This window comes from Balaenoptera borealis (assembly GCF_965194805.1).
Source record: "Balaenoptera borealis genome assembly, contig: HAP1_SCAFFOLD_801, whole genome shotgun sequence".
In the NCBI taxonomy this organism is placed as follows: Eukaryota; Metazoa; Chordata; class Mammalia; order Artiodactyla; family Balaenopteridae; genus Balaenoptera; species Balaenoptera borealis.
In genome coordinates, this window is record NW_028123400.1 from 175480 (window position 1) to 203475 (window position 27996).

General features: G+C 52.1%; 1 long non-coding RNA gene and 1 pseudogene across 2 annotated transcripts in view; both read right to left on the bottom strand.

Moving 5' to 3' along the window:
• LOC309621667 overlaps positions 1–27996 on the bottom strand; it is a 311127-nt gene that overhangs the window by 166294 nt on the left and 116837 nt on the right. The gene's annotated exons all lie outside the window — the stretch shown is intronic.
• On the bottom strand, positions 11780–12266 carry LOC309621664 (serine/arginine-rich splicing factor 3 pseudogene; annotated as a pseudogene). The gene has a single exon. The product of its transcript is annotated as a serine/arginine-rich splicing factor 3 pseudogene (transcript).

Consider the following 27996-nt stretch of genomic DNA (forward strand, 5'->3'; position numbering starts at 1 on the left):
ATGTGAACATTCATCAGAAAAAGCAGGAATGGCTATATTAATATCAGATAAAGTAGATTTCAGAGCAAAGGAAATTATTAGGGGCAAAGAGGGTCATTACATAAAGATAACAGGAATAATCCACCTAGATGACCTAGTGATACTAAATGTGTGTGCACCAAACAACAGAACTTCAAAACACATGAAGCAAACACTGAAAAAGGTAAAAGGAGAGAATTTCAAATCCACAATTATTATTTGAGACTTCAACACAGCAATTTATAGAACTCCCAGAGAGAAAAATCAGCAAGGGTATGGAAGAACTGAAAACATCATCAATCAACAGGATATAACTGACATTTAAAGAACACACTCAATAAAAGCAGAATACATATTCAAGTGTCCATGGAACATTCACTCATATACCATACACTGGGTGATAAAAAAAAACATTAGCAGATTTAAAAGAATTAAAATCATAGAGAGTATGTTCTCTAGCCATAATGGAACCAGACTAGAAATCAATAACAGAAAGACAACAGGAAAATCTTCAATCACATGAAAACTAAACATCACAATTCCAAATAACTCATGGGTAAAAAGTCAAGGAAAAATTTTTAAATGCATAGAATAAAAGAAAATGGAGATATAACAGATCAACGTTTGTGGAATGAAGTGAAAGCAATGCTGAAAGGGAAGTCTATAGCACTAAATTGGGAAAGAAAATATTTCAAAGAAATAGTCTAATTTTCTATATTAAAATAGTAAAAACGGAAGAGGAAAAAACACTAAACAAGCAGAAAGAAGGAAATAATAAAGATGAAACAAAAATCCATGAAACTGAAAACAGGAAAATGGGGGGGGGGAGGAAATCAATGAAACAAAAGGCTGGTTCTTCAAAATAAACAATCTCATCAAGAAAGATGTAGCAAGACTGATAAAGATAAAAAGAGAGATGGCACAAATCACAGATATCAGAAATGCAACCAGGGATACCATGACATATCCTGCAGGTTAATAAGGGACAAGTTATTATGAACAAGTCTACACTATAAATTCAAAAATGTGGATGAAATGGACCAATGCGTCTACACCCAGAACTACCAAAACTCAGCCAAGATGAAAGAGACAATCTCAATTTTCCTGTAACTATGAGAAACACTGATTTTTCATTTAAAAACTCCCAAAAGAAATATTCAGGCTTAGATGTTTCACTTTTACCCAAGACTTAAAGAATTAACACCAATTTTACATGACTTGATAAGAAACAGAAGTAGAGGGAACAGTTCCTAATTAATTTTATGAAGCCAGTATTACCTTGATACCAAAACCAGACTGGGATAGTATAGAAAGAAGAAAACTACAGGCCAGTATTTTTTATGAAATTGGCTGTAAAAATCCTCAGCCAAATATGAGCAAATTAACTCTAGAAATATATAAAAAGAATAATATACCATGACCAAGTGGTATTTATTCCAGTTATGCAAAGTTGGTTAAATATTTGAAAATCAAACAATGTAATCTACCATATCCAATAGATTAAGGGGGAAAAGTCATGTGATCCTAATCATTAATGCAGAGAAAGCATTTGACAAAATCCAATCCCATTCATGATTTTAAAAAAAGAAGAAAAGAAACTCCAAGCAAACTAGGAGTAGAAAAGGAACATACAGAAACTCATAAAGATGATCTACAAACAACCTATACCGACATTATATTTAACTGTGAAAGACTGAACGCTTTCTCTGTAAGATCAGAAACAAGGCACCGATATCTGCTCTCACCACTTTTATTAAATATATTACTGGAGGTTCTAGTAAGAAAATAAAGCAAAAATAAATAAATAGATACATTTAAAAGTTAAATTTTTAAAAAGTTTATTTAAAAGATGAAAGAACTATTCCTACTATGTTGAATAGGAAGGAATATATCCTCCTGAATGTTGAATAGTAATATATCCTATTATATTGAATAAGGAAAACTAAAACTGTCTGTATCTGAAGATGAGATGATAATCTAAATGGAGAAAATACCAAGGAATCCACAAAAAGCTTGAGAAATAATATTAGTTTGTAAATGTTTTAGAGTACAAGATCCACACAATTTTATCAAATTATATATTAATAACAAATGTGTAGAAGCTTAAATAAAAATATGTGATGCCATTTACAACTGACCTAAATAAATACTTAAATAGAAGCCCAATAAGACATTTATAGGACCTCTATACTGAAAATTACAAAATGCTGATGAAGAAAATTTTAAAAGTCCCAAACAAAGAGGGAGACATACCTTGTTCATGGATTAGAAAACACAACATAATAAAGCTGTCAATTCTCCCCAAGTTAAGAGGCTTAACACAATTACTCTTAAAATGCCCTCAAGGTTTTTGTGGATGTAGACAAGCTTATTCTAAGATTTATATGGTAGGAAGAGGCTGAAGAATAGCTAAAACAATTTGTAAAGGAAGATTAAAATGGGAGGAATTAATCTACCCAATTTCAAGATTTCGCAGTAATGATGGAGGGTAGATACATAGATCAATGGAATGGAACAGAGAACCCAGCAATAGACTGACACAAATACATTTAACTTGGTTTTGACAGCAGTGCAAAAGCTATCAAGGAAGAATAGACTTTTCAAAAAATGGTACTGAAACAGTTGGACATCCCTCGACAAAAACAAACAAACAAACAATGAACCTTAACCTAAACCTTACACATCTTACACAAAAATTAAATCAAAGTGGATCATAATCTTAAATGTAAAAGCAGGACATTTTTAGAAAAAAAAAATAGGAGAAAATCTTTGGCATCTAGAACTAGGTGAATAATTCTTAGACTTGACACCGAAATTATGATCAATAAAAGCAAAAACTGATCAATTGGATCTCATCAAAATGAGTTAAAAATGCTTCATAGAAGATCCTTTTAAGTGGATGAAAACTCAAATTACACAGTGGGAAAACATATTTGAAAATCCCATAGGAGACAAATGACTTGTATCTATAATATACAAAGAACTCTCCAAACAACTTAAAAAAATCCAACTAGAGAATAGGCAGAAGACAGGAACAGACATTTCATGGAAGAGAATAAACACATGGCAAAGAAGCACATGAAAAGATGTTCAACATCGTTAGCCATCAGGGAAATGCAAATTAAGACCATAATGAGATATCAGAGAATAACTAAAATTAAAGTATAGTGACAACATCAAATGCTAGCGAGTACGTAGAAAAATTATATCACATCACTGGTGGGAAAATAAAATGGTTTAGCCACTCTGAGAAACAGCTTGACAGTCTCTTTTAATCCTAAAAGTAGATTCACCCTACAATGCAGTAATTGTACTCTTGAGCATTTATCCAAAAGAAACAAAAACTTAATGAAGTTCCCACAGAAACTTACACATAAATGTTCATAGCAGTTTTATTTCTAATAGCCACAAACTGGCAACTCCCCAAATGTCTTTCAATGGGTGAATGTTGAAACAGATTGTGATAAAATCTTATGATAGAATACTACCGAGCAACAACAAGGAACAAATTATTAATATATGCAAAAATTGAAATGAACTTCAAGGGAATGATGCCGAGGGAAAAGTTTTTAAAAGCCAATCTCCGAAGATTAAGTAATTCATGATTATGTTTACATATTATTCTTAAAATAACAAAACTGTGGAGATGGAGAACAGATTAGAAGTTGCCAAGGGTTAGAGATGGGGGTAGAAGGTACAGCGGGGGAACTCTGTGAGGTTTTTGTGGTCCCAGTACAAATAATACAGCAATCTTGGTTTTAATCCCTAAAGATTTTTAAAAGCAATTCCTAGTAAGAGGTGTCCAGATATTTAGCAATGGCAGCAGATTAGAGGTATAGCTCCCCAACATGACAACTTCGAAAGAGATCTATACTATCAATACTAATTTAATGCATATGTTAATTTTTAAAAGGCCAGTCACAATACTTAAATGGTACATATCTTAACGATATTACTCTGGGTATCCAGCTATACCAGATGGACTAGCAGGATTTTCTGTCCATTCAATCTTATTTAAGACAGTAAATCTTATAATAAGACAGTTAAAAAAAGAAAAAGAAAAACAACAAACCTCAACTACAGTTGGATATTCTCACAGCAAGATGAGGTGAAAATACGTAGCAGCGGTTCAAAAGCTTAAGCAGTGGCACCTAAATTTGGCTGCACATTAGAATCCTCTGAAGCACTTTTTAAAAACCCTCACACCGACGGTTGGTCATGCTAGACCAATACAATCCTTTTAACTCTCCTCAGACGATGCCAATGTCTAGCCAGAACGGAGAACCAGCGGACTAAGCAGAAGGGGATGTTTCTACAAAGATCTCTTAACAATAAGTCCTCTCACCCAATCAAGATTTACCTCCCCGCAAAGGGGTAAAGAAGGCTAGATGTTGTCCATACTTGCTTAGCTTTAATTAGCACTTGTGACTTGCCCAAAACCTAGATCATGTTTCCCCTAAATTTCACGTTATTCCCTAAGTTTATCAAACCCAAGGCTAAGGGGTTTGCCAGGATGAGATTTTAAGTGCTCACACAGGGGAAGTCCCTGGCAAACCAGGACAGCGGTCACTCTACACTGCAATGTAAAGCATCCTAAATAACCCTGCCACTGCTCCCAGATACTAGTCTGTGCCAACCAGTGGAGAAAAGGCATTCTCCATTACTACCATGGCAAATGCTACTGTACTTACCTTGGCTAGTCCCTATCTTTTCCAGGCGCCACTCCCCTTCACCTGCTGGTGGACGCTTCGGCCAGCTGACAATGCAGATATTTTCAAACTTTAAGGTGAATAAAAATCATCTGGAGGGCCTGTTGTAACAGAGATCACTGAGCCCCACCAGAGTTGCTGATTCCATAGGGCTGGGACCGGGCCCTAAAACTTGAATATCTAACACATTATCAGGGGATGCTGGGAAAGCTGGTCAGGTAATGGTAAAGCTGGCCAGGAAAAAGAAACCCGACGTGTCAGATCATAAAGTATGGAAGGGCAAGCCCGCCGGCAGTCCAGGCCGGGGGGCGGGGGGGCGGACCTGGGTCCCCAGCCCTACAGGGCCAACGGCAGACCGGCTCGGGCGCCCCTCGGAAGCGCGGGGTCCCCGCTGCCGAGTCTGTGGCCCCGGCCGGCCCCGGCTCCCCTCTGCCCACCCTGCGCGCGGGGGCTGGAAACGGCCGCGGAGAACCAGGCAGGGCGGGAAGGGGGGCTCCAAAGAGGGTCTGGCGACTCGAGTCGCTCCGTTACTCGGTGGGCTCAGCGCGCGCCGTGGGGGAAGAGAGGTGGAGGTCCGGGAAGAGGGGACGGGCAGCACTCACGTAGACCAGCAGCAGCCATGGGTAGACGGCGGGCTCGGCCACCACGGGCGACTCCAGCCTCAGCTTCTCCCCCACGTTTTCGCGCGCGGCCCCCGCACCAGGCTAGTCTGGCGGTTGGGGGAGGGGCGGGGCGCCGCCGGCGGGGGCGGGACAGGCGGGCGGGCGGGCGGGAGGCTGAGGGGAGGGAGCCTGGCCTGGGCCTCAGCCGGCGCCGCCGCCGCCGCCGCCGGCCTGCTCCCGTCCGGCCCCCGGCTCCCTCTTTGTGGTCACAGGCCCGGGGCCTCCAGCGCTGCTGCCAACTGGGGCCGGCGTGAGGCAAGCACAATGAGCCGGGGCCCAGCTGAACCACTCACTCGCGGCGAGCGCCTCCCGCCCCGTGGACCCGCCCCCACGCACGCACGTACGCACGTAAGAACGCACGCACGTACGCACGCAAGCACGCACGCACGTCTTCAGCTGCCCCCCCGGCCACACCCACCGGCCCGAAGTGGAGACCCGGGGAGACCCCTCGGGGCCTGGGGTGGCGGGTTCGACTCCCGCCCTTGACGTACCGTGACACCTCCCCCCCAATATGTTTCTAGGTATTATATGTATATATGAATATACTATTATATACACACTTGCGTATGAATTTATATGTGTATGTACATGCGCATATTTACATATAGGGGTGTGTGTGTACACATTGTATATATGTATGTGTATATATCTTATATATATGATATATGTATGTATATATACGATGAATTTCTATATACAGTACATATATATTTTTATGCTATATGCTTTTATATGTAGGTGTATATGTGTGTCTATATGTATGTACGTGTATGTATTGCATATATTATATGTGTATGTATGTATACTGTCTATATGCACACCTAAATATCTTTGTATGTGTGTATATACGTATGCTATATATGTACCTAGGTGTGTATATTGCATATGTTATACGTATGTGTACATACTGTATACAAACTATGCATTTTATATGTGTGTATGTATAGTGTATATGTATGTGTGTATTGTCTATATTGTGTGTATATGTGTGTATACATACTGTATATATACAAACTGCATTTTATATGTGTGTATATATGTATGTGTGTATTGTATATACTATATGTGTATATGTGTGTACGCATACTGCATATGTACACAGCTGTATATTTTTGTATGCTTGTACATATGTACGTGTGTGTGTATATACACACACACCCCATATGGATTCTGTTTGTCTGGAGAACCCTCACTGATACGGACACTTATGACAATTGAGTACCTGCTCTTTGCCAGCCAGGGAGCCAAAGGCTTGTCTTTCGGTGTCTCCCTTAAGTATCACGAGTCCCAGGAGGGAAGGTGATGCTGCTCCTACCAGTTGAGGTGCCTCAGGGTCAGTTAGGTGGACAGGGCGGGGGGCTGGAGCCTGGTGGAGCCCAGGTGGAGTTCTAGCAGCAGTACAGCCTAGCAGTCCCACTTCCCCGGGTGCTTCTCACAAAGACGCCGAGGGAGAGTCGGGACCTGAAGGAGGGAATGAGGAAGCTTCCGTGGGTCCGCAAGCCCAGACCAAGGCTGACTCGTCAAGAGTGTTAGAGGTCAGGACTGTGGTTACCCTGGGGGTGGGCTTACACAGAGCCATTCATATCCTGAAAAAGTATCCATTCTGCTCTTGTTTGTATGGTTACCCCCCTCCCCCAAATCTTTTAAAAACAGATTCTCTTGGTTGCTGGGAACACACACGGGGAAGTTGTGTGTGAGGGGGTATGATCCAGGGGACAGGGAGGATAAGCCCCCCACTCGTAGGGCAAGGAGTGGCTCAGCTTTGTGAGCTGAGGATGGCCCACGAGGTTCCAGAGAGAAGGGTCCCTGCTCCGTTCCTGCTCTGTGCACCCCATTCCCAGCCTGAGAAGCCCAGAGCCACCCACCCCCCCGCAACACACACACACCAGGGAGGAGAGCCAGTCACCCTGGCTCCCAGCCTCCGGCTCCAAGGCTCCCGGCACTAGGAGCTATTTTCAGCTTTCATGCCCTAGGACACGGCCAGAGCTATTGTCTCCGGAAACTCTCTGTCTGTCTCTCGCCCGGCCTCCCTCCCTTCCTCCCTCCCTCCTCCGCTTCTTCCCCTCCAGCTCCATCTGTCCTCCCCTCCACCCTGCATTTCTACCCAGGATGGCTCACAGACAGCTGCTCCCCGTGCCCACCTGCCACCATTCCATGGATGTCAAAGCAAGCCCTGGGGACTTCCCTGGAGGTCCAGTGATTAAGACTCCGAGCTTCCACTGCAGGGGACGCGGGTTCGATCCCTGGTCAGGGACATAAGATCCCACATGCCACACAGCACGGCCAAAACAAAATGAATAAATAAAGTTATAGTGATGAAACAGCCCTAGTGGTGCAAGGATGGGACGTATAGCTCTATGGTATAGAAAAAAGATCCAGAAACAGATATATGAGAACTTGATATGATAGAAAGTGGGGAAATTAAGGAGTTTTCAATAAATGGCATTAGGACAATTGCATATCCATGTGGGGAAAAGTAAATTAGAAAAAAAAAAAAGCAAGCCCTGGTCAGGTGTGACCTTGGGCCCAGGGCCATTGGCACAGGTTGTCATGTGGGATGTTCTTCCTTAGACTCCTCCCTCCCTCCTGTGTCACTGTCACTTCCTCCAGAACCTTCCTGGACTCCCCTCCACAAGCCCGGGGTGTGCCCTCACCCGCCCTGGATCACCAGAATTCCAATCCCGGCCCACCCTTCCCCGCCAGGTAGAGAACTGTGCATGGTCAATAAGACCGTAGAGGTCATTGGCCATTGCTATTGCAGCTGGAATTGTTACTGTGTTTAGATAGGGTGACCAACACCCGCCCCCAGTTTGCCCAGGACCGCTCAGGTTTGAGCGCTGGAACTCTGGGGAAACTCTCAGTCCCGGGGAACCCCAGAAGGCTGGTCAGCCTATTTAGGACAGATCTTTCACTTGATCTCCCAACCCCCGAGAGCCAGAAAGGGAATCTCCCCCCTCCTTCCATTGTAACCTTCATTCATTCATCCACTCATCCCTTTATTCAACTCCTTTATTCAGCAAGTATTTATGAAGCATCTACTACACAGCAGACACTCTTCTAGGTGCTGGGGACATAACAGCATCCCTGTCCTCAAAGAGCTCACGTTCTAGCGAGGGCAGCAAACAGTAAACTGAGAAGGTGTGATTTATTACATGGGGATGATGTCTCGGAGACCACTGCAGGGCAGGGGAGGTGGGAGAGGAAAGGGGCAGTTCTAAATGCAGGCGCTGACGGGATTGGGGCAGACCTTGCCCTGGGCCAGGCTGGTTGCTTCAACACAGCTGTCCTCGCCCAGAGCCATCCTGCCCCCGCCTCACCCAGTTCTTCCGTGATGTGTGGGGAAAATCTGTGGTTGTCACAACTGGGAGGGAGGGCCCCTGGAATCAAATGGGTGAGGCCAGGGATGCTGCTAAACCCCACACAGTGCCCAGGAGGGGCCCTCAGCAGAGGATGACCCGCCCCGAATAACCCCAGTGCCACGGGGGAGACCCTGCACTAATATTATTCAGACCCGCTGGTGCCCCGATTCCTGCACAGGCAGGGACTCTAACCGGGTCACCTCTGTATCCCGAGGTGACCTAGAGTGGGGCAGCCACGAGGGCTGAGATGAGTATCAGGGGTGAAATGACAAACCTCTGCACCCACTCTCCCCTCCGCACCCCAGGGGCGATGGTCTCTATCTCCTCCCCGTGCAGGTAGCTTTTCCCTGAGCCATTTCTTCTTGTCAAGGTCCCTGTCGCAGGTTGGGTTCCCCAAAGATGACGTTGAGAGCAAGGATTGGAGTGCAGGTGGTTGATGTGAGGCGTGCAGGAACAGATACAGCTGCCATAGGGTTCCACAATTCCACTCCCGGGCATAGATCCGGAGAAAACTCTAATTCAAAACTATACATACACCCCTGGCATTTCCCTGGTGGTCCAGTGGTTAAGAATCCATGCTTCCAGTGCAGGGGGCGTGGGTTCCATCTCTGGTCAGGGAACTAAGATCTCACATGCCGTGTGACAATAAAAGAAGAAAGAAAAAAGAAAGAAAGAAAGAGAGAAAGAGAGAAATAGAGAGAAAGAAAGAAAGAAAGAAAGAAAGAGAAAGAGAGAGAGAGAAAGAAAGAAAGGAAGAAAGGAAGAAGGATAGAAGAAAGAAAGAAAGATACATGCACCCCAACGTTCATTGCAGCACTATTTACAGTAGCCAAGACATGGAAGCTACCTAAATGTCAACTGATGGATGAATGGATAAAGAAGATGTGGTACATATATACAATGGAATATTATTCAGCCATAAAAAGAATGAAATAATGCTATTTGCAGCAACGTGGATGGACCTAGAGATTATCATACTAAGTGAAGTAAGTCAGAAGAGAAAGACAAATATCATATGATCTCACTTATATGTGAAATCTAAAATACGACACAAATGAACGCGTCTACAAAACAAAAACAGACTCACAGACATAGAGAACAGACTTGTGGTTGCCAAGGGGGAGAAACAGTGAGGGAGGGTTGGATTGGGAGTTTGGGGTTAGCAGATGCAAACTATTAAATATAGGATGGATAAACTACAACGTCCTACTGTCTAGCACAGGGAACTATATTCAGTATCCTGTGATAAGCCATAACGGAAAAGAAAAAAGTTTTATTTATAGGTTCCATCCCTAACTGAGCTGGCCCATCCCCTCCCATGTTTCTAAGTGCAGCCCGAGGCTGCAGACTTCCCACCGTGGTCTTCAGCTCCAGAGCAATCCACCTGCGAACCACCCACATCTTCCCAGGGGCTGGCAACTCTCCTTTGCTACTGATTCCAAGACACATCCAAATAGCAAAAATGTGACCATGAAAAGAAACTCAGGCATGTTCAAATCAGGGAAATAACATTCTTAGCTCTGTTCAGTACTCGCTTAATTTTACAAGAGCTTAGAGTTACAAAAAAGTTGCAAAGATCTGTACAGAGTGTACAGAGTGCCGTGGACCCTGACCCAGTACCCCTATTTCCAACTCATTAGTACCTTAGTGTGACATGTTTATCCAACTAAGGAACCAAGATGGATACATTGTTATTAACTAAAGTCCACACTTTATTAGAATTTCCCTAGTGTTCCCCTAACATCCTTTTTCTGTCCCAGTCTCCTCTGGGCTGTGACATTTCTCAGACGTCGCTGGGTTTTGATACCTTGAAAGTTTTGAGGAGGACTGGTCAGGTGTTTTGTCCCTCAATTTGTTAGTCTGTTTGTTTTCTGATGTTTTCTTATGGTTGGTCTGGAGTTATGGGGTTTGGGGCGGAAGACCCAGACAGAGATAAAAATGCCATTCTCCTCAGGTCACATCAAGGATACACACCATCAACGGGACTTATGACAAACGATTTTACCCTTGATCACCTGGCCAGTATTGTCTTTTTTTTCTTGCTGCGTTGGGTCTTCGTTGCGTGTGGGCTTCTGTAGTTGTGGCACGGGGGCTCAGTAGTTCTGGCTCCCAGGATCTAGAGTGCAGGCTCAGTAGTTGTGGCCCACGGGCTTAGTTGATCTGCGGCACCTGGGATCTTCCCGGACCAGGGCTTGAACCTGTGTCCCCTGCATTGGCAGGCGGATTCTTTTCTTTTCTTTTTTTCTTTTGCAACCGAAACGTTAATCCCAAGGATTCTCACAAAACATATTACAAATGACAGCATGAAAAAAAAAATTGCACAGTAACTCAAAGTTCAGCTCTACAATATACTCTTAATCTGGCAGGACATTGGTATCTTGATAATCTCAAATTTCCAAAAAATATTACAAAGAGCTATGTATTCATGTACAGCAATCACAGAGGGGACGTATGACCTAACTCAAAGGTAAACTAACTTCCTTGAAACTTCTTAGATTTTAAACTCCCTGGACAATCTCTTGTCCGGTGTGAAGACTAGTGGAATTTTTAAACCTCTAATCTAGGGTAAGGGTGCGGCTTTCATTTTTACCTGCTGGCTTGGGTTCACAGCACCTTTTAAAGACTGCTTGCTTAACTACAGCTGCATACCATATCCCAGCTACAGAAAGTCTTTTCAATGTTTGCCAGTGTTGTTTCCATAATAGTAAACATCACACTTTAGGTGGGCAGGAGTTAGAGTTTTATTATCAGTCTAGGCAAGACCAAAAATTCAAAGCAAGTTCAATTTTGCTTAAGGGAACATTGTAAGGTAACAATTCTTCATATTACATGCCTCCCAGGACCCATTTCAAACCATAGAGAATGACACCTTTATGTGTCACTGTCCCAAGAGACAAACAAATGTGAACAACTAAAACATTTAAAAAGTGCACCAAGCTTCGGAAGTCTCAAACAAAACTTGAATTTTCTGTACATACTCCTGCCAAATGAAGTTATTGCCTGTACACCACTCCTCTTGCAAAGTGGTCTTCTATTTCCTTTCATCTGACCTAGATCGGCTAGGAGACCTAGAGAAAGATCGGGACGGCTTGTGATTTCTCTCTTGGGACAGGGATCTCTCTCTTCTCCTATATCTAGAAAGGGACCTGCTCTGGCTGACGGAGAAGGCTCTCCATCTTGGAGATGTGTGGGAGGTGGAGGACTCCTCCTCCCATAATCATCTCGAGGGCGACGACCCCAAGAAGGAGGCGGTCACGATTTCGACTTCTCTTTTCCCCATTCGACAGGTCCACTCTTACTCGGCAGCCACATAGTGTTCTCCCATCTAGTTCTCGGACAGCATCGGCTGCATCTCGGGGATCTTCACATTCAACGAGAGCGAAGCCGGGAGGGTTTTTAGCACCCCACACACTTCAGAGTGGTCCATAATAGCCTAAAGCTCGTTCCAATTCAGCCTTGTTACCACTGTTTCCAAGATTCCCTACACAAACTTTACAGTCCAACGGACAGGAATCACGTTGCAAGACCCTCGTGGCTCCTGGGTTTCACGGGCCACAGGGTGGTCCCGGGCCTCTAGAATCTGGTAGCTGAATCTGCTCGCACAAGCTGTCCTGTGGGGATGCGTTTTCCCCTATGTGTCCAGCCCGGGGCCCTGCTCTCTTGGCCCGGCCTCCCGGGTGAGAGGGTGAACCCCAGCTCCCTGGAGCAGACACTCAGAGCCCTGGTGACCGGACTCACGGCTGATGGGGCTGGAGCGGCGGCTGGACACGTGTGGCCAGCCTGGTGGTGTTTGGCCCCGTCTGCAGTTCCAGTTCCAGCTGAGAAAGAGCCTCCCTGTGTTACTTTCTCCTGGTTGTGTAAGGATCCCCGGTGTCATTTGACAGAAATGTAGACGGTGTGTTCTTTCTCTCTTTTCTCCCTGCTTCCTCTCCTCCCTCTCTGCCTCCCTCTCTCCCTGTACCTCTTTCCCTGTTCCGCTCTCCCTCTACCTCTTTCCCACTCCCTCTCTGTCTCTCCCTCTGTCTCTTCCTCTCTCCCTCCCTCTCTCCCTCTCCCTCCCTCTCCCTCTCTCTTTCCTCTCCCTATCTCCCTCTCTCCTCTCTCCCTCTTCCCTCTTCCTCTCCCTCTTCCCTCTGCCTCTTTCCTCTGCCTCTTTCCTCTCCCTCTTCCCTCTCCTCTTTCCCTCTCCTTCTCTCCCTCCCCCTCTCTCCCTCTCCCTCTCTCCCCCCTCTCTCCCTCTTCCTCTCTCCCTCTCCCCTGTCTCTGCCTCTCCCTCCGTCTCTCCCTCTGGGAGGGAGTGAGGGAGATGGAGAGATGGAGGGAGCGGGAGAGTTGGAGGGAGAGGGAGAGGGAGAGGGAGAAGAGGGAGGAGAGGGAAGGAGGAGACGTCTCTCCCTCCCTCCCTCCCTCTGCCTCCCTCCCTCTCCTCCCTTTCCCTCTCCCTCCGTCTCTCCGTCTCCCTCACTCCCTCTCAGAGAGGGAGAGACGGAGGGAGAGGCAAAGACAAGGGAGAGGGGGAGAGGGAGAGAGGGAGGGGGAGAGAGAGGGGGGAGAGAGGGAGAGCTCTCTTCCTCCCTCCCTCTCCCCTCCTTCTCTCCCTCTCCCTCCCTCCATCACTTTCCCTCCTTCTCCCTCTCCCTCTCTCCCTCCCAGAGAGGGAGAGACAGAGGGAGAGGGAGAGGGAGAGGGGGGAGACAGGGACACGGAGAGGGAGGGAGGGAGGGAGGGAGACAGAGAGGGAAGCAGGCACCCTCTCGCCTTCTCCCTCTCCCTACCTCCTTCTCCGACTCCACCTCTCCTCTCCCTCTGTCTCTCCCTCTCCCTCCCTCCCTCTAGGAGAGGGAGAGGGAGAGGAAGGGAGGGAGAGGGAGAGAGGGAGGGGGAGGGAGACGGAGAGGGAGAGACGTCTTGTCCTCCTTCCCTCTCCCTCCCTCGCCCTTTCCCTTCCTCCCTCCCTCTCCCTCCCTCTGTCTCACCCTCTCCCTCCCTCTGTCTCTCCCTCTCCCTCACTCCCTCCCAGAGAGGGAGAGATGGAGGGAGAGGGAGAGACGAGGGAGAGGGGGAGAGGGAGAGAGGGAGGGGGGAGGGAGGGAGAGGGAAGAGGGAGAGTGGGAGAGAGGGAGAGAAGGAGGAGAGAGGGAAAGGGAGGAAGAGACCTCTCTCTCTCTCTCCCTCTCTCCGTCTCTCCCTCTCTCCCCCTCTCTCTCCCTCTCCCTCTCTCCCTCTCCCTTGTCTCTGCCTCTTCGTCTCTCTGTCTCTGGGAGGGAGTGAGGGAGATGGAGAGACGGAGGGAGAGGGAGGAGAGGGAGCGAGGAAGAGGGAGAGAGGGAGGGAGAGAGGGAGGGAGAGAGGGATAGAGGGAGGGAGGGAGAGATGTCTTTGTCTTTCCCTCCCTCCCTCTATCACTCTCTCCCTCTTCCCCCTCCCTCTCCTGCTCCCTGTCCCTCTCCCTCCCTCTATCCCTCTCTCCCTCTCCCCCCTCCCTCTCCTGCTCCCTGTCCCTCTCCCTCCACCTCCTTCCCTCTCTGGAGAGGGAAGGAGGTGGAGGGAGAGGGAGAGGGAGAGGGAGCACGAGAGGGAGAGAGGGAGAGGGAATGAGGTATAGGAAGAGCGGAACAGGGAAACAGGGACAGGGAAAGGGGGACAGGGAGAGAGGGAGAGGGAAAGAGGGAGAGGGAGAGGGAGAGCAGAGCAGGGAAACAGGGACAGGGAAAGAGGGAGGCAGAGAGGGAGATGGAAACGGGGAAAGGGAGGGGGGACGGATAGAGGGAGAGGGAGAGAGGGACAGGGAAAGAGAGACAGGGATGGAGGGAGGGAGAGAGGGACAGGACAGGGGAAGAGGGACAGGGAGAGAGGGAGGGAGAGAGGGAGGGAGAGAGGCAGAGGGAGAGATGGAGGGAGAGTGAGAGGCAGGGAGGTAGAGGGAGGGAGGGAGGGAGGGGGACAGAGAGGGAGACAGGGAGAAGGGCTGATGGGGGCTCCCTCCCCCTCCCATCCTCTGCCCACTGCTTTCTCTTTTTTCTGCTTCAACAAACACCAGGCGCCTTTCAGATCAGCCCTGAAGTCAACGTTGATGCTTGGGACGGCCTGACCTCCCCGCTGCCTTCCAGCCCAGGACCACAGCTGGGAGATGAAGTCTGCGGGGCCCTGGGGGGGGGCAGCGGCGGTGGAGGTGGTGGAGGCAGGCACCTCCTCTGACGCCCAATCTCTCCTCCTTTACGAGGCAGCCGCCAGCTCCCCTCCCTGACTCCCCAAGATTTGGGGCCATTTTAATATGTGTCGATAATGCCATGAGCTACTATTTAACTTTTCCACGAGGACCCATCTCCCGAAATGCAGTGGTTTTCAGGCTTGGCTGCACTAGAGAACCCCCAGGGAAAGGAGAGACGTCTGTACCTCCCTCTCTCTCCCTCTCCCTCCGTATCTCCTTCTGGCTCTCTCCCTCTCCTTCTGGGGTGATGCCCGATGAGCTCAGATTCGCAGATGTTCCCCCCATCCCCTCTCTGTGCCTTGCGTGGGGCCTGGGCCTTCTCACTGTGGCCCGGGAACAGCCTCGACATTCAGACATCGGTTCCTGCAAGGACACTTGCGTTTGGTCCATACCGCATGTGGCTGCAGTCTGTGCTTCTCCCGTTTAGCATCTTCAGTAGATGGGGGCTGTGCATGAGCCCTTCATCTTCCCCGCAGACACCACTGGTGCTTGCTCGGCCTCGCGGGTGATGTCCACGGGGGACAGACCTGTGTCCCCACCTTCTTGGGCTGCAGACAGGCCACGTTGGTCCTGTGGTGACTGGGGGCTCCCAGGAGAACCCCACCGCAGACCCAGAGAGGTGGCCCCAGAGAAGGTGGCGTACGCCTGGGGCCAGGCCTCACCAGCCAACCACGGGGCACCTGCAGCAACAGGTCTCTCGCCGTCCAGGGGCTGGCTGTTCGGGCGCCGTGGGGATGAGCTGCTGTCTGCACGGCAGCCAAGTTTGTATTGTTGAGCCTGGGGAGGCCCCTGGGTGGCTCCTGGAGAGCCTGGTCACATTTCTTCCTGCCCTTGGCCTTAGAGCTCATCATGGTTCACGCCGTTTCTGGTTCCAAAAGGACCTGTGTTCATAAAGACCACATGTTAGGACAGCACCAAAGTGTCTAGAAATCCAGGCCAGGAGGAGGAGGGAGGGGGTTTGGCTGTGCCCGCCAGTGGCCTGAGAGCCCTCCCACCCACAGAGACCTGGCCCGGGGCCTGTGGGGAGGGCGTGGCCCACGGTCCCCAGCGCTGGCTGTCTCTGGGTTCCAGGAGAACTGCGCGATCCTCGGGGAGCTGGTAAGGCTGCAGGCTCAGAAGTCCCGCCTGCTGGGATTCAGCACGCGTGCCGACTCTGTGCTGGAGATGAACATGGCCAAGACCAGCCAGGTGGTGGCCACTTTCCTAGGTAACCCCGCCTCCCCGAGTCCCAGTGGGGACGGGGGTCAGGTGGACCTTGACTGGACGTGGTGCTGCCTGAGACCCCACTGTGTCAGCCCTTGGGGGTCGCCTTCCCCAACCCTTCATTCTGCCTCGAGGGGCGTGGGGTGGGGGGCGGCTGGGCGGCTGCCACAGGGACATAGCTGAGCCTCTCCCCTCCGCCCGCAGATGAGCTGGCCCAGAAGCTGAAGCCCCTCGGGGAGCAGGAGCGGCCGTGATCCTGGAGCTAAAGAAGGCTGAGTGCCAGAGGCGGGGCCTGCACTTTGACGGGCTCATCAACGTCTAGGACCTGCGCTACTACATGAACCAGGGGGAGGAGACGCGCTACCACGTGGACCAGTACCTGCTCAATGAGTCCTTCCCCATGCAGGTGGTCACGCGCGGGCGGCTGGGCATCTCCCAGGAGCTGCTGGGGCTGACCTTCGACCTGGAGGAAGGCGCCAACATGCGTCACGAAGATGAAGATGTGAGGCTCTACACGGTCCGGGACGCGGCCTCGGGCAAGGTCATCCATCAGCAAGTTCTACCTGGACCTCTACCCTCGGTGCATGCGTGGGGGAACCTGTCGGCCGTGGGCCGGGGCTCCTCTGTGGTAGCGGGGCCTCACCCGCGTCCCTCCCCAGGGAAGGGAAGTCCGGGCACATGGCCTGCTTTGGCCTGCAGCCGGGCTGCCTGCAGCAGGACGGGAGGCGCCAGATTGCCATCGCGGCCATGGTGGCCAACTTCACCAAGCCTACGCCCAACCCGCCCTCCCTGTTCCAGCATGATGAGCTGGAGACCTACTTCCATGAGTTCTGGCAAGCGATGCACCAGCTCCGCTCCCAGGAGGGTGCGGGCGAGGGGCTGAAGGCAGGGGGCGGGGAGGGCCCGGGCTCTCCTGTGGTCCTCAGGCAGGCCCTCGCCACGGGATTCTTCCGCTGATGTCACCCCGCACGAGGAGACGCCCTCGGTGTCAGTTTCCATCATCAAACCCCACGCACTGGGCGCGTAAACAACGGAAGTGGATGTCCTCGAGACTCTGGAGGCTGGAAGTCCCAGATCAAGGAGTCAGGACTGGTTCCCTGCAATGTTAAATACAGGTATTCAAGAGTTGCCTTTAAAAAAGACAAAATAGAAGAAAGGAACGTTGCATGCAAGGCTGGTGACAGGCGGTGATGAGAACCAGAGGTTAGGCTCTGGGGCCGGGAGCACCACGCCCTGTGAGGCCCTGGGGCTGCTGCCAGTCTCGGTGGAGGCTCAGCAAGTCCCAGTGACTTCCCAATGTGGGGGGGGGTCCCCAGATGAGCGTCTGGGCCCAGGACCCAGTGCTCGTTCAGTCTTCCTGCAGTCAGCCCTTCGTCCTGAGAGCGATGCTCTCACAGACTGCAACCGGAGCGCGTGGGGACACTTTACTGAGCTGTGCAGCCGTCACTACTGCTCTGTTCTGGAACATTTCCCTCACCCCAAAAAGGTCCCTCACGCCCTTAGTTATCATTCCCTCCCCTCCCCTGTCCCTGACAACCAGGAACCCACTCTGACTCTGTGGATCTACCTGTTCTGGACGTTTCCCCTCAGTGGGGTCACACCCTGTGTGTCCTTCTGTGTCTGACTTCTCTCGCTGAGCACCGTGTTCTCACGGTGCATCCACGTGGCAGCGAGTGGCAGGGCTTCACACCTTTGCGTGGTCGAGGGCCGGAAAAAAGACAAACGAAAAGAAGGGCACGTTGCCTGCGACTCTGGTGACAGCCGGGGATGAGAACCAGAGGGTAGGCTCTGGGGCCGGGAGCGCCGCGCCCTGTGAAGCCCTGGCGCTGCTGCCAGTCTCGGCGGGGCACGAGCAGCGCCGTCCCCCAGGAGCTGCTGGACAAGCTCATCAAGTCCCGGCTGGCCAACCCCCGTGCGGCCGGGCCGAGGGAAAGGAAAGGGGCTCCCGGACCGCCCGGCTGGAAAGCGCGGCCTGGACACAGTGCCAGCGCCCCCGTCTCCTTCCTCCCGCCCTCCAGGCCTCTTCAACCTGCGCCAGATCGTCCTGGCCAAGGTGGACCAGGCCCTGCACACGCAGACGCCCTCGGACCCGGCCTAGGACAATGCCCGCCTCTGCCAGGAGATCCTCGGGGTCCCAGCCATGCCAGGTAGCCAAGCGCACGCCGGGCCCACCTTAGCGGTCGGTTGGCGGCTACTGCCCAGGTCAAGAGGATCCTCTGGTGGTGTGTGAAGGGGGACCGACTGACGGGCTCTGGTCGAGGCTCGCTGACCTCTGGCCTCTTCCTGCCTGGGTTCCTGGGCTGGTCCCTCCAGCTGTGGCCCGCGGAGTCCGAGGGTGGGCTGGGCGTATCTGCACGTGCTTTCTGGAGAGCCTGGAAGAGGCAGGAGAGGGCTTCATACCCCGGACGGAACGCGTCGACGAGGTTTGCCCGAGCGTGTCGGTGCGGAGACGCAGTTCACTCCCTCGTGAGCGCTTTAACCCGCGCTCTCCCCGTGCTGGAGGGCGAGCCCTGACTCATCCCTCGGAGCCTCGGGCAGCTGTCCCTGTAAGAGGCTTAGGGGTGAACCCTCGTGAGCTTCAGCAGAAAGTCGGCAAAGATTGATTTGTGTCCCTCCACTGAGTTGCCCGCAAGGTCCCCGTTTTCTAGAAGTGTTGGGCCAATACTCCCTCTAGTGGCAGGGGACTCAGACAGGGCTGCTTTGAGGCCCCAAGCTCTGGGCTCTGGGGAAGGGGCACGGAGCGGCCAGGGGGCCGGGCAGGAGCCTCTCCGCGTGTGTCCCAGGGACCCACCTGCCTGCGACCTTCGGCCACCTGGCAGGAAGCTACGACGCCCAGTCCTATGGCTACCTGTGCAGCGAGGTGTACTCCGCGGACACGGTCCACACACTTGTTTCAAGCAGGAGGGCGTCCTGAGTGGCAAGGTGAGAGGCCGGCCTGCCGTGCAGACCAACACGGAGGTCCTTGGCCTGGGCCTAGATGCTTGTGCCGCCCGCCTGGGCCTGCCAGGCTCTGAGGGCCCTGCCCAGAACCCCCTGCTCCCCTGCCCTTTGTTGAGTCACAGCAGAGGTGGCCACACCCACACCCTCCGTGAAGGGGGTGCTCCACCCTCCTGCAGCCCCGCCCCCTCTCCTCAGGTTGCCATGGACTACAGAAGCTGCATTCTGAGGCCAGGGGGCTCTGAGGATGCCAAGGGCATGGTGAAGCTCTTCCTGGGTTGTGACCCCATGCAGGACGCCTTCCTCCTGAGCAAAGGGCTGCAGGTTGAGGGCTGCAAGCCGCCGGCCTGCTGACGGCACGGGGTTTTGCCCCCCCAGGCGGGCCGGGTGCCTTAGCGCCCCGTCGGGGCGGGGGAGGGGCCGTGTGTCCTCCCAGCCCCCGAGTCCCCGGCGGCCGGCCTAGGCCAAAAGTCTCCACCTGGAAGTGTCTGGAAAGCCTGGCATCAAGGCTCCCCCTTGTTGCACTAATGCAATCCCTTCCTGGGGAGCTTTCCTGGTAACAAAACGGTTCTTTGAAAACGCAGCCATTAATAAAAAAGACTCTACTCCTGGTCTCTGCCTGCCGTCCCTTCCACCACAGGAGTGGCATGGGGGCCGTCACACTGGGGGGAGTTCTGACCTTGGTCGGGGATCAGCCCTGGGGCCGTGGTGACGCGTCTGGGTCACTGGGAGACGGCTGAGCTGTGGGGTGAGTTCAGACGGGGATGGTGCCCCGCACCCCGACCGGGCAGGCTCTCCAGTGAGGGGGTGTCAGTTTCCTGCCGGCCTCTCGCCCGTCACTGTTTGGCATCTCGGGGGCTGTGACTGGCTGGAGCTGGTTCTGGCGGTGGGCACTGCGGGAAGCTCGGCTGTGGCTGTCCCTGTCCCCGTGTCCTGTCCTCCTGCTCACGGCCGGCCGGCTGGCTCCCTCTGGTCATCGGCAGCTGCTGAAGTCTGGACCACAGCAAGGGGCCGCCTTCCTGGGTCCTAGCAATTCTTCCCAAAGGCCTTAGGGATGTGTTTTGGTGGCAGTAGGAATTCAGAGAGGGTGCTGCACCACTGGAGCGGTAGGGTGGCTCTGGACCGTCCCGTGTGTCCTTCCCTGGCCTTTGAGCTCCTTGGGAGCCCTCCCTCCACAAAGGACGCCAGGCAGCGGAACGAGGGCGCGGGCGGCGCCCCGACCTTCTCCCCGTGGCCCAGGCGGGCAGGCCGTGCCACGCTCTGTCCTCCCCTCAGCCTGCCCGCCCGTTCTGTTGTTATTTTACCGAAGAGGACACAGACATTCAGAGAGGCTAGGGTCCATGCCTGAGGTCTCATATCCAGTAAGTGTCAGAGCCGGGGTTTGAACCCAGACAGCCTGTCCCGGAGACCGTGCCCTAACCTCTACACAAACCACCTCCTGGTTCCCTTTATTAGCACAAGACTCATTTCCCTGACAAGCCCAGGCCCCATAAAGGCAACCCTGCCTCCCCCACGTGACCAGCCCTTGCCAACTACTCACCCCAGTGGCAGAGGGACGAGCCACACAGGGGACCCGCCCATCTTGGCCATGGGGACACAGACACCCACTCACACCCAGAAGGACCTCCTCTTTACCTTAGGCCACACGCCCATGCCGAAGGAGCTGCTGTCTGCCAGCTGGTGCAGGTACAGTTCTGTCCTGGAAACAGAGAAGGGACCAGAAGTAAGGGAGGACCCACCCACACCAGTGGCCTGGCAGGGCAGGTGGGCATCATGGCACGGGGCTCCACAGAGTGCCCCAGGTGGCCCCGGGGTCTGCCTCAGGCCCTGGCCCTGCCTCCCGAATATTCCTCACTTGCTGCCCTCAATGGGCCCTTCTTAAGTGAAGGCCTTCCAGAAGCTTCCTTACTCCTCAGTTACCCTGCTCTGAAAACTGGGAGTTTCCTCCCTAATCTGCCCTCTCTCCAAAGGGTAAGGTGCCCCTCTGGCCTTAGCCAGGAGGCTCAGGACAGGTTGGGCCTGCCCTTCAGACGGGGGTGGAAGGCAGGAGACAAATGATGGGGGACGCAGAGGCAAATTGAAAATTATCACCCCTCGCCTGGGGTGAGCACTCCCTGGAGCTTCACTAGATAGAACCTTACTCATTCGTTCAACAGATGAGGAAACCAAGGCTCAGAGACAGGGAGCCACATGTCCAAGAATTCCCAGGAGTCAGCGAGGGGCAGAGATGACTCCCTGGGCCACCTCCCCCAGAAGGCCCTCCCAGATGAGTCTTGTGGCTTCTCTGCTGTTCCACCTGGTGCCTCCTCGCCCTGAGCTACCTCAGGTGCACCCAAGGCTCTCACAGAGTTTAGGAGCTTCTGGAAGATTTGGGGTCTGCTGTTCCTTGCCCACCTCCCACGCTGCTGTCAGAACCTGTACCAAAATGTCACCGTCACAGCAGACACCCACCACCACCCCCCAGCGTGTATAAAGAGCCATATGTGAATTATCTCACTTAATCCTGTAAGGTCAGCAGTCAAGGTACTATTTCCACTTTACAGAGGAAGAAACGGAGGTTCAGAGCAGGTGACACCTGGCCAGGTTCACCCAGCCCAGGAGCAGTACCAGGCAGCAAGAATCAGAGGCCAGATTCCTAACCACTGGGCTCCACTGCCTCTCACCTCTGGGCAGAGGCAGGGCTGGGGCCCTGGAGAGCGGAGGCCCTTTGTCTCACTGCCCTCGGCTGTCCCTGCTCAGCCCAGTCGCTCACCTGAGAGCCAGGTCCAATCCGGATAGCATCTGGGAGAAAACCTCGAAACTGCCTTCCCCTTCCAGCTGCCGGGCCACGTGGCTCTTCTCCAACAGCATCGTCTGCCAGGGGAGAGGACAGGCGCCGGTCAGCACGAGGCCCCGCTAGGCTGCCCGCACACCCCCACCAACCCCCAGGCCCACTCTTCGAGGCAGCACCTCAGGCCCCAACTTGGCTGGACGCCTCCAAATCAAAACGTGCCAGGCCTTTGTCTCACTGATTCAGCGTCCACGCAGGCAATCAACGAATGCAATGGGCTCATTCCGATGAAGGAATCCAAGGGTACTAACAATTAACCCAGAGCCGCCCTCCAACACACTCTTATGCAACCGAAGCCCTTAATAACTTGACCCACATGGTGATGCACGGTAGACTTTCAGGGCCGGGACAGAAAGGGATTTATCGTGCACCAGCGAGTCTGGGTATTCTCCTAGCTCCACATACAAACAACCCTTCTAATAACCTAATCCTGTTTTCTGTTCAAACAGAATGTTGGCGGGGGCGGGGCGGGGGGGGGAAGGGGAGGAGCCAGGTGATTTCAGAGAGAGGAACAAACAGGCCATGTGCCTGTCACACACGGGCTGCCGCAGAAGGCCAGCGAGCGCCTGTTTAATTTCAGCTTACGCTTTTAAGACCCAGCTAATGAGCGGCTGAATTATGTATCTACTCATGAATATTTCATCCCTGTGATACTCCGAGGCACAGACGAGCTGGCCTGCTCCGGGAGGAGATGTCTGGGCACTGAGTGAGGTGGGGAGGAGCTGGCCTTGGCCTGGGGAGCGATGACCATTTAGACACATTCCAGGGTCCCAGCTGGAGGCGTGGGCCCTGCTGAGTGGGGCTGAGGCTACTGCAGCCCCAAAGAGCCCCCTCTCCCTCCCACCCAGAGGCCTCACCTGGAGCTGGGCGGCCGTGACTCGGCCTGTGGCGTTCAAGTCCAGTGACATCACCATGGAGCACCGGGTGGCACGGCGGCTGTGGCCGGTGAACATGGAGCCAAAGGCCCGGAGGACAGTGAAGGTGGCTCGAATCTTCTCCACTGGTGGGGCACAGACAGGGCATCACCCGTGGCCCGGGTGCTGCCACCCCCACCTCTCACAGGACCCCATTCTGGCCCCAGGCCCCAGCAGGGGCCCCTCCACTCCCCCAACTCAGCTCTAAGCCACACCTCTTCCGCTGCTGGGCTGGCCCTGTGCTGCAAGCAGGGGCGCGGGGTGAGCAAGAGTGAGCCCAGAAGGGGAGATACACACACCTAGGATTGGTACGATCTGAGTGACAAGGGCTGCCCTAGGGCCTCCTGGGCCTGGTGGAGTCTAGGAGGAGGGCAGAGCATTAACATTCTTGGACCTGCTGTCGGGGAACGCCCATCACAGCCAGCTCAAAAAGCCCAGCAGTCCCAAGCTTTTTAACATAACTATTTAACAAGCACCCACTATGTGCTAGGCACCTGGATACAGCCTAGCCTGACTCCCACTCCCCCAACACACACTTTCAGCAGATCTACATTCTGGGAGGGCCTCTCCTTGCTGTATCCCCAGCTCCTCACAGGGCTCTAACCTGGGCCAGGTGCAGAACAGGTGATCAATAAAGCATTGGAATAAGCCCAGTGGAGAAGCAGGATAGTACAATGGTTAAACAAGCTTGAATATGGCCTCTCCCCGTTGTTAGTCACCTGATTTGGAGCGAATAAATTAACCTCCCTGTGCCTCAGATACCCCATCTATAAGATGGGGGTAATAATAGTACTTACTTACCTCATGTGGTTGCCACAAAGACTAAAAGATTTAATAATGTAAAGTGCTCAGAACATGCTCCAAATGTGGTGGTGTTAGTATTGTTTGTTATTATTAGAAAAGCAATACTGCCTGGGCCATATATTCTCAGCAGGGGGAATACTGCCCCCAAGAGGGCAGAAACTGATTCTTGAGGATGGGGGCAGTTTTCCTTTCTTATGTATAGAATAGAGCACAGATACACACACACACACACACATGTCTGTGTGTGTCTGTATATATATACACACATACACACACACTGCATAAACAAATATATGGTGAATCTATGGCATTAACTTTTCACGGTGGGAGACGATTAGGAGAAAGAACAACTAAAAAGGCTCCTCAGAGGGGCAACAATACATTGAGGACACTGGCCCAGGGGTAACAGCTCTGGAGCCAAACTGTCTGTGTTTGAATCTCGGTGCTAGGATGTATGAGCTGTGTGGCCTTGGGCAAGCTGGTTAACCTCCCTGCGTTTTAATGGCCTCATCTATAAAATTCAAATAATAATAATGTCTACCTTATAGGGATGTTTTAAATAATAAATAAGTTAACCTGCTTGGAATAGAGCCTGGCGCGTAAGTCCTCAGCAAGCATTTACCACGATCCCCATCAATATTGTAATTATTATCACCAACTGACACTATTTTTTATTGAAGTATAGTTGATTTACAATGTTGAAACTCTTTCTTTAATGCCCAGCTCAAACATCATTTCCTCAAGGAAGCCCCCCGGCCCCTTCTCTGTGCTCCCTCCGCCTCTCCCCTCCCCAGCTCGGCCAGCAAGCGGTGCAGAGCACTGGAGTCTGGCACAGATGAGCAGCTGAGTCTCCCTTCCGGCTGTCAGTGCCTCCTTGTCTTTGTTTTTACTTATCGGGTCCTCTGCACAGTCCAGTGGGCTGTGCGCTGCACAAGGACACCACACCTAAGGGCACAGCATTTATATCAGATAGCCATAGGCCTGTATACTTATTAGGATGATGGCCCAGAACGTGGTGGTCAAGTGTTTGGTTCTAACAATGTCAATGCGTGACGACGGTTCCACATGTGGCAGTGAGTGTCTTAGGCAAGGAGTACCTGTTTCTAATTCACACAAAAGTACCCAACAGACTAGGGGTGGCCCTGCCCAGAAGCCAGCACAGGGTCTGCACACAGGTGCTCAGTGAACGCTAGCTGAGCAGATATAAGAAAGAGCCGCCCAGCACCCCCTCTGACTCTCCCTTCCCTTCCCCCACGCCACCGCCCCCACCACGTCCCAGCTGCACGTCACCTGGAGACCACTGTACCTGAGACCCTGCCATCCACACTGCCTGCCATCCCCACCAGGTGCTCCAGGACCTGCTCGCAGCAGGTGGTCTTGCCAGCACCGCTCTGGCCCAGGGCCACGATGCTCTGGTCCCTCTGCTGGCTCAGCAGAGCCCAGTACGCCCGCTGGGCCAGGGAGCCAACGTGGGCGGGTAGGCCATCCCAGCAGCTCCTGGGCACCTGCAGGAAGAGCGCCGGCATCAGCCTTCCCACCCGGCCGGGGCCCAGGGAGCACTCCACAATGCTCCAACCCGGCCTCAGGCCCAGATCCACGTCCATGCCTCCCATCCTACTCCAGCCTTGTCAGAGACGTCGTGCATTTTTCTGGGGAGAGCCCAGCCTGGAGATCTAGTCCTGCCACTGGCTCGCTGTGAGTCCTTGGGCAGCCTTGGACCCTGCTCTGAGCCTGGCCTCTTCTTCAGCCAATGAGAGGCTTGAACTAAAGCTGCATTAGCTCATGGGGCTCATCTCACTTGCTACACAAAGGACTGGATCGTACCTGTCTGAAATGAAGCAGGTGGATAAAATGGCTCAAATGATGAGTGACGTCTGCCATGGAAACAGAATGGGGCATGGGGGAATTGGCGGTACGTGTGCTATGTATTTGCTATAACAGATTTAGATACCGGAAGCCCCTTTGACTTCATTCATTCATCCATCCATACATCCATTCACTCAGTAAAAAAAAAAAAAATTCATTGAGTGTCTACTACATAGCAGGCACTAACCCAGGCACTGGGGGCACAACACTACTCAAGGCGAATAAAGGAAATCTCTGCCAACCGTGAGGAGATATCATTATACACCTATTAAGATGGCTAAAAAACCGGTTTTTAATTTTTTTTGACACACTGCCAAGTTCTGGTTAAGATGCAGAGCAAGTGGAATTCTCCCACAATGCTACACAATACAGCCACTCTGGAGAACAGCTTGGCAGCCTCTTTTACAGTGATACGTACACTCGTCATCCAACTGAGCAACCCCACTCCTAGGTATTTACCCAAGAGAAATGGACATTTGTGTTCACCAAAAAACCCTCTGTCACTGGTTATATTGAGTAGGTATTCAAAATCATCAACAACCTAGAAACAACCCAAATGTCCCTCAACTAAAGAACTAAGATAACCAACCACCCTGGTTTTAGCACTGAAAGTCCCATGTCCCAGAAAAACCATTCCCTCCCACGGAAACCAGGACAACTGGTCCCCCTCCGAACAGATAAACAAAGCTGTGCAATAAAATACAATAGAATAAAAGAACTAACGGCTCACAGCTGCAACAATATGGGTGAATCTCAAATGCGCTGTGCATTGTGATAAGTGGAAGAAGCCGATTCCAAAGGTTACACGCAGTACAATCCCATTTATATGACTTTTCAGAAAAGGCACAACTAGGGAAAAGGGACAAAAGAACAGATTAGTGGCTGCCCAGGGCGGGACATGGGGGAGGGGATGACCACAAGGGTATGGAGAACTTTTGGGGGTGATGGGAACTGTCCTGTAATTGATGGCAGAGACAGTTTCACAACTATACGTGTTTGTCAAAAACTTACAGAAGTGAACACTAAAAAGGGTGACATTAACTGTATGTAAATTATACCTTAATAAACCTGACTTAAGACAAAAAAAGCCCTGCCTGTAGAGCTTGCTTTCCTTTGGGAGAAGACAGATGATAAAAAACCAACTAATTAAATTATACTCAACGGGAGTCATTTGAAAGCCATGAGCTTGGATGAGATCACCAAGGAAGTGGGCGTTTAAAGAGGGAGACAGAAGAGGTGTAGGGATGGGGCACCCAGACTTGGAGAGATCAGGGACCAGCAAAGGAGGCTGAGAGGGAGGGCCAGCGGGACAGAAGGAAAACCAGGAGAGCGGAATTCCTGAGCTGCGGAAGGGAGTGATGGCAGGAGGAGGGAAGGACCAGCCCCTGAAGTGCTGCTGAGGGTCAAGTCAGAGGAGGCCAGAGAATTGTCCACTGGGCTTGGCAGCATGGAGGTCACTGTGACCTTGACAAATGTCTGCTTAGCGTGGTTTTCAGGGAGAACGGAAGAGGGCGGTGGAGGTAGTGAGGGCAGTAGAAAGGCACCAAAGGGAGCAGGGAAACGGGCCTGGCTGGAGGAGGACCTTGGAAGCCCAGGATGCTAAGCGGGTGACAAGTGGGCTAGCATCCACCCTCCCAGTGGCTTGGCAGGACCAGGGGCACAAACTCCGGTGTGGCGGCCCTCCCCCTCCCCGAACCCCCAGCCTGGGGCTAAGGAGCACCCCCAGTGCACTGTTGGCCTTTCCTACCCCGAGGCCCCCAGGAACAGCAATGAGTCCCCATCCTGACACAAATCAAAAGGCTCACAGACCTACTAGAGAATGGACCTGAGGATATGGGGAGGGGGAAGGGTAAGATGTGACAAAGTGAGACAGTGGCATGGACATATATACACTATCAAACGTCAAACAGAGAGCTAGTGGGAAGCAGCCGCAGAGCACAGGGAGATCAGCTTGGTGCTTTGTGACCACCTAGAGGGGTGGGATAGGGAGGGTGGGAGGGAGGGAGATGCAAGAGGGAAGAGATATGGGAACATACGTATATGTATAACTGATTCACTTTGTTACACAGCAGAAACTAACACACCATTGTAAAGCAAGTATACTCCAATAAAGATGTTAAAATAAATAAATAAATAAAAAAGGCTCAGCAGGACCCCAAACCTGGCAAAGTAGGACAAGCCGCCACACTGGCTGGACACAGCCTAAGGGAACGCAGCGGGCAGGGGGTCCTGAGGTCCGAGCCTCGGAGCCACCTGCCGCTTTGGAAACATAAAGTTCAAGGGCCAGGCTATCCCAATCGTCAGCCTTCTCAGGCCTGCAGGGGAACAGGGAGGATTCTGCAGACCCAGGCCCCACAGTCACACACAGGTACCCCCTGCATGCTTGCACACGGGCATGCTCAAGGGCACACGCACCCAACAGCTGCAGAGGCCTCTGCACACAGGTGTGCCCATCTACACCCCACGCAGTCACAGCACACTCA